Raw genomic sequence first — 6,353 nt, 5'->3', positions numbered from 1 at the left:
TGAAATGGATACTTGCTTGACACCACAGGTGTCCGCCGTTAATTGAGAAGTAACCCGCACAACTTGACTTCCAATGTGTACCCGGCTGTCTTCTTCAAGAAATCTTTAACCGTATGGACGGCTCATTCGGCGAGGCCGTTCGATTGCGGGTGGTAGGGCGCTGTAGAGAAGTGGTGAACGTGGTTGTTGTCCAGAAACTGGGAAAACTTTCCAGTTGTAAACAGGGTTCACCTGTTTACAGGTAAACCGGGCCGGTCCGGGACCACAGTCCTTGGAATTGCAAAACTGCTGAACAACTGTCGAAGTAGTCAGATGGTGAAATCCGAAGTTGCATGGTTGGTAGCCGTCGCTTTAATCCACTTTGAATGCTAGTCGATGACAACCAAGATCATCCTCCCATCGACGGTCAAAGCATAATCTAAGTTATAGCCTCGACCAATGTTCACCTCTCACCGGCCAGTCAACAGGTTTCTGAGCTGCTAGCAAAGACGCTTAAAGGCATGTCTCACACCCGATGGGCGTTGTCTACAATAGACGATTCCAGAGAGGGCCACCAGAATTTAGAGCGAGCAACCATCTTCATGACTGACGCGCCTTGATGGGTCTCGTGAAGGAGCTTCAGTACACTTCAGCCGGCCTTTTCCAGAATGATGACCGGTTTCCCCAGTATAGCAACTTGTGTTGCACTGAAAGCTCGTCTTTCCTGCTCCTTTGACGTTCAAGCCCTTCTTATCCAACCCACAGCTTCCACGGCCATCCACGCTGGGTATAGTTGATGACGTCATGCAGCCCCTTATCTTCCGCAGTCATCTGTTCCATCTGTTTTGCTGTCACCAGACCGTTGTCCATCCCTTCTAAGGACGCAGTTATTTCAGGATGTTCTTCTTTCAGTTCTTTTGGATCCGCAGACAATGGAAGTCTACTCATGGCGTCGGCATTCGTGTTACTTGTCCCCGCCCGGTACTCGATGCGGTAGCTGTATCCACCGAAGATTATGGCCCACCGTTGAATCCTGGCCGCGGCCATTGCCGGCACGGCTTTGTCCTGGTGAAAAAGTCCTACCAAGGGGTTGTGGACAGTTACCAGGGTGAGATCCCTACCCATCAAATAACCTCTAAACTTCATGACAGCGAACACCAATGCCAAGGCCTCTCGTTTTAGTTGGAAGTAGTTTTTCTCCGCTTTTGACAATGTCCGGGAACCAAATCCAACATATTGCACGTCGCTTCCACGACAATAAAAAAAGAGCAGCTCCAACTGCATGTGGTGAAGCGCCACATTCAAAAACCAAAGGCTTTGTAGGGTCGTAGTGAATTAGCATGTTGGCCTCACCCAGTACTGCTTTTACTCGATGAAAGGCCCTGTCCTCATCTTGTCCCCAGTGCCTTTGCGCCTCTTTTGTAATAGAGCATACAGGCGGGACAACAACATTGCCGTGTTGGACAGAAACCGGTTATAGTATGTTATGAGACCCAGGAACGAGCGTAGCTCGCTGACGTTCGATGCTGCCCGAGCATCCTTGAGCGCTTCCAAATTCTCGCTAGTTAAATGTAGCCCGGCCCTACTGTCAATCCTGTGTCCCAGGTAGACCACATCTGCTTTGCGGAAGCAACATTTGTCTCTGTTCAGCTTGACTCCGTTGTCACGGAGCACCTGCAAGACCTGACGAAGTCTTTCACCGCCCTCCCCGTTCCTCTTCCCGGCCAGTACATCATTCAGATATACTTGTACTCCTGACATGCCTTGTAGCAGGGTTTCCATTTTCCTCTGGAAGATCGAAGGGGCTGACGCCACGCCAAATGTAAGAGGGTTGTAACAGAACAATTTTTTGCGCGTGTTCAGTCCTGCCAGCCTCCTGGACTTCTCGTCTAGGAGAACTTGATTGTAAGCTTCGCGGAGGTCCAGCGTGCAGAAGCAGTCACCACCATTCAGCGAAGCGAAAATGTCATCGATCAGTGGTAAAGGGTACTGCTCCGCCGGACACGCCTTGTTTACGGTGAGCTTAAAATCACCGCACAACCGGATGGAGCGTTTTTTTTTTTTTTTTTTTTTTTTTGTGTTTATTATTGGTACGACTGGAGTTGCCCAGTCAGAATGAGAAACAGGCGAGAGAACACCGTTCTCCACCAGCTGGTCGATTTCTTCAGTCACCTACTGCCGTAGCCCGTACGCCACAGGGCTGGCCTTCCAGAATTTGCATGTCGCTCTATTGTTCACGTGCAAGTGTGCATCCAGTCCTTTGATTAGACCCAATCCTCGCTGAAAGAGTTCCGGGTATTCTACCAAGACCTCATCTAAGTCTTAACGTTTTTGGGACTCCAAAAACAATAGATGAGCTGGAAGAAGGCCGAAAGCTCGAATAACGTCGCTGCCACGCAACCAGACGTGGTCCGTTGCATCTCAAAGCTGCTAGCTCCGTGTTCACTTGACGTCCTTCGTAATTAACGGACCTTCAAACTCAACTTCCCGATGATGGGAACTTTGCTGAGGTAGCATGACAAGCGTAATGCGGTCTGTTGCAAACGAGGACAGCTTGCTTTGTCCTCTTTGTATACTGTTTTGGAATGACGCAGACCGGGGAGCCTGTGTCCAGTTCCATGAGCAGGTCAACACCACCCCACGTCAACAGCCGCTGGACTGGCGCAGTCAAGTTGATCGTACCCTCTTGATGCGGTCACGGAAAATAGGTATCAATACCGAGCAAAACATTAGGGCGCAAACAAGCTGGTGAAGGTTTAACATTTTAGACATAACCCCCAGACTGGAGTGGAAAAAGAACAACAAAACCCCAGTCTTCGGGTTTTGTCTACAATGGTATCAATACCGCTGTAGTCATCAGTCTCTGTTCTAGAAAAGACATTGGCCCCCGCAGCCTATGTTGCCTTACATGAAGTACAGAGCTGTGCAGCATGTCCAATCTTGCCACAGCGAAAACATGCATTTTTTCCGAAACCCGCAGTGACTGCAAAGGTGTGGGACTCTTCCACAATGATAACGAGGCTCTGATATTCTCACCTTCTCTTGGGCCTTGCTTGGAGTTCGGATCAGAGAAATTCCGATCCTTTTCGCTGTCATTTTCTGTAGTCCTCCCTCTGGATTCACCGTCTGCTTGGTGTCTTTGCTGGCCGCCTCTGCAGCAACTGCCATCTCCATCGCCGAATCCAGCGTCAGGTCCCGGCGTGCCAATAGGGTCTGTTGCAGCTTCTCGTTGTGCAGCCAACCAACAAGGCGGTCACGAAAGATGCGGTCTAGCAGCGACCCAAAATTACAATTGTCGGCGATGCGACGTCTGTCCAGCAAAAAATCGTGAACTGTGTCATTATCTCCCTGTCGCGTCTGTAAAAACGAAAACTTTCCGCTATCTCATTTAGCTTAGGTGTGAATTAAGTACCCAAGTGCTTGACAGCCTCCTCATGGGTGAGCTCAGACACTTGCAGATAACACGCGGATAGCCTTCGTTCCTAGTGCCGATGCTAAAAGAGCTCTCCTCTGAGCTGCAGATGTGATCTGATTTTCCTCAAAGTAAGGTTCGACTCTAATAAGATACGAGCCCCACCAGTATGCGAGCGATGGTAGCATACTGGTGGTAGCAACCGTTTTCCGCGTAATGTCCGTGGTCTTTGGCAATATAGCGAAGTGCTAACCGAATCGCCGGTGTGGCAATACATAACACTGCTACTGTGGAGCCAGGCAAAGGTACATGTTCATTTCATGATTGCGGAATTGGGAACCTCGCTGCTCGCGCTATCGGCGCCAGAAGAACGAGCGTCGTCATCGTCCTCTGGTCACAGTTCCTATCAGAAAGGTATTCGTGTTCGCCGCCCGGCGCGTAAGCAAGGCGCGCGAGCTACGGACAGACTCGGGCGGACAGGAGTCACTGGCCAGATTGTGGACGATAAAAGGTGTGTTTTGGTATCTGTCTCGTCTGTCCTTCTGACAGGTGAGCAGTACGCAGAAAACCCTACAGTACATATGTTTCCTTTCAACATGTCTGCAGACAGGTTTTGTGTGGCCCATGTGACAAGATCATCATACAAAGAGGAAACGAGCGTCAGACAGTGTTCGAAGGCTGTCTTTGAAATAACGTATTAGCAGTGTGACCCCTGTTTTAGAGCACACAGCAGTCAAGCTATACATCTAAGCACTTAGAGGGGGATAAATAAAAATTTATTTTTCCGTGTCTCCGGGTTTAGATTAGCATGTTTGCTAACCAACTCGCCCGCATACGTTCGTTCCTAGCAGAAAATTGACTTTTGTTTTCTCTAGGCAGCTTTGTTTCACAAGTGTGGCAGTGTCGAAATTACTAAATGGTTTCACTATCTATCTCTCTCTCTCTAATCTTTCAAAAGGTTTTCCATATATTAGAACTTAGCGTTTCGAAAGTTCTAATGGCCAAGCTCCTTTTTTTTTTTATCAGAAGAAGTACAAGAGTGTTGTGAATTCCGGTGCTTAAGTCCAGAAGCGTTTCGAAATATTTGTTTCGTGCGAAATCCGAACTGCTGGTTAGTTTCCTTTTTTTTTTACTTTACAGCGCCGACGAGGAGCTTTTATTCGAGTCCGATAGGAAATACAAAAGAATAGCTGGAATATATCTTGATTTAAAATTTTGCAACAGTTGCCCCTCTTGAACAGAAGATTGAAATAAGTCCTTCTAGGTCTGGGATTTCGACCTCTTCTCTTTTGTTGCCTTGAATCCGTGAACGCCTAAAAATTCGCGAGAAGTATTTAACATCCCACTTGCTTTTCTTGACGGAAGCACTCGAATAAGATGAAATTTTTCTTTGTTTTTTGAAGATGCCTACTCGGAGTCAGCGCTTTTTATTCACGGGGTTTTTGTCGCTTAGCTTGCGACACCGAAGTTTACTTAGTGCTATCTACACAAGTCTCATTATTTTAACTCAAGCAAAAGTATACCAAAGTAAGTTAAGCAAACCAACCAACAAGTTAAAAGCTAAAAGCACGCACATTATAGAGACCCCTCCGTTTCAAATGATGTAGTAAACTGATCAGGGTTCGATATTTCGACTTCTTAGCGCTAAATGGGTCTTTTGGAGACTTGGGAAGTACTCAGTTACATGTAACGGATCACTCGTAATCCGTTACTCCTTTAAGTAATTTTGTAATTTCCACGTTACTTATTTGCGGCAGTAATTTGTAATGTAATTTAATTACAAAATATTAATGCCGGATTACTTTAAAGGGGCGGTGCAACGATTTTCGGACTTCGGTCAAAGATTTCTGGAAGTTGCCCTCTGACACTTCTGAAGTAAAGAACAGAAAACCGATTTCGCCTGCGTCCCCTAGTTGTTGCGTAAAACAAAGATGAATATTGGAATTTCAGGCACCCCTCAACTCACTCCCAGCCTTCAGGGTCACACCTGGTCCCCCTCCAGTGACGTCATTCGGAGTGCCGTGTAGGTTCCCGTGTTCTATCTCGGAGGACGCTTCCTCTCCCTCTCTCCGCTGACATTAGCGGGCGTTACGCTGCAGCTTAGAGCCGAGCGAGGTCACGTAATCTTTTCGCCGTAGTTCCTTCGGCTGCCACTTGGGGCTGCAGTTGGGGGGAAATGCTCGACTTTTGCTTTGCGATTATGCAGCGGAATCGCGACATTTCTAATGAAGGAGGTGTTTTCTCTATCCTCCGGGATACGATAAACAACGTAAAAATGACGAGATGCAAATTTTTTTAATCATAAAATCGTTGCACCGCCCCTTTAATTACTCCCTAATTTTTCTTAAATATGAACATAATAAAGAAACACGAGCAATATGAGCAGGCAATTCAGAGGCATAGAGATACCAAGTTTAACAAATTCAAATAAAAACCATCGTGAAGAGAGTAACCGAAAAAAAAAAAAAGCTTTTTTTGTCTTACCGGTTATCAGAACCACGAGAAAGACGTGAAAATACTACATGTGAAAAACAAAGACCAAGAACACTTTGCCGAGTAGACTTAGCTTCTTTCCTTCGCGTTCAATCGCATTTTTCTTCTGAGAAATCTCGTCGTGATTAATTGTTTTTGATTTTTGCACCGATTGAAAGGCCCGTTTCCCCTGGAAGCTTTTGTAGATCGGCCCCTTACCTCCGCACCTTCTACCGAAGGTAGATGCTGCTACTGAGCATGCGCACCACTAGCTTTTTCTGCACAATTCCAGGGATCGTTTCCGGTCGCTGTAAGCTAGCGGGATGGCGGGTGAGGTTGCAGCTTTTGCTGCAGCTTACAGGTGAACCTTTCACCTACAACCTTTCTCTCAAGTAAAATTATTTATTTTTACAAGGACTACCATAATGCGGGTGTATGAGAAATCGAAAGTAGTGTTGCAGAACATATTTCAAAACATCAAAATTGTTTC

Source organism: Ixodes scapularis, unplaced genomic scaffold (assembly GCF_016920785.2).
Source record: "Ixodes scapularis isolate PalLabHiFi unplaced genomic scaffold, ASM1692078v2 ptg002850l_1__unscaffolded, whole genome shotgun sequence".
Taxonomy (NCBI): Eukaryota; Metazoa; Arthropoda; class Arachnida; order Ixodida; family Ixodidae; genus Ixodes; species Ixodes scapularis.
This window is presented reverse-complemented; position numbering follows the sequence as displayed.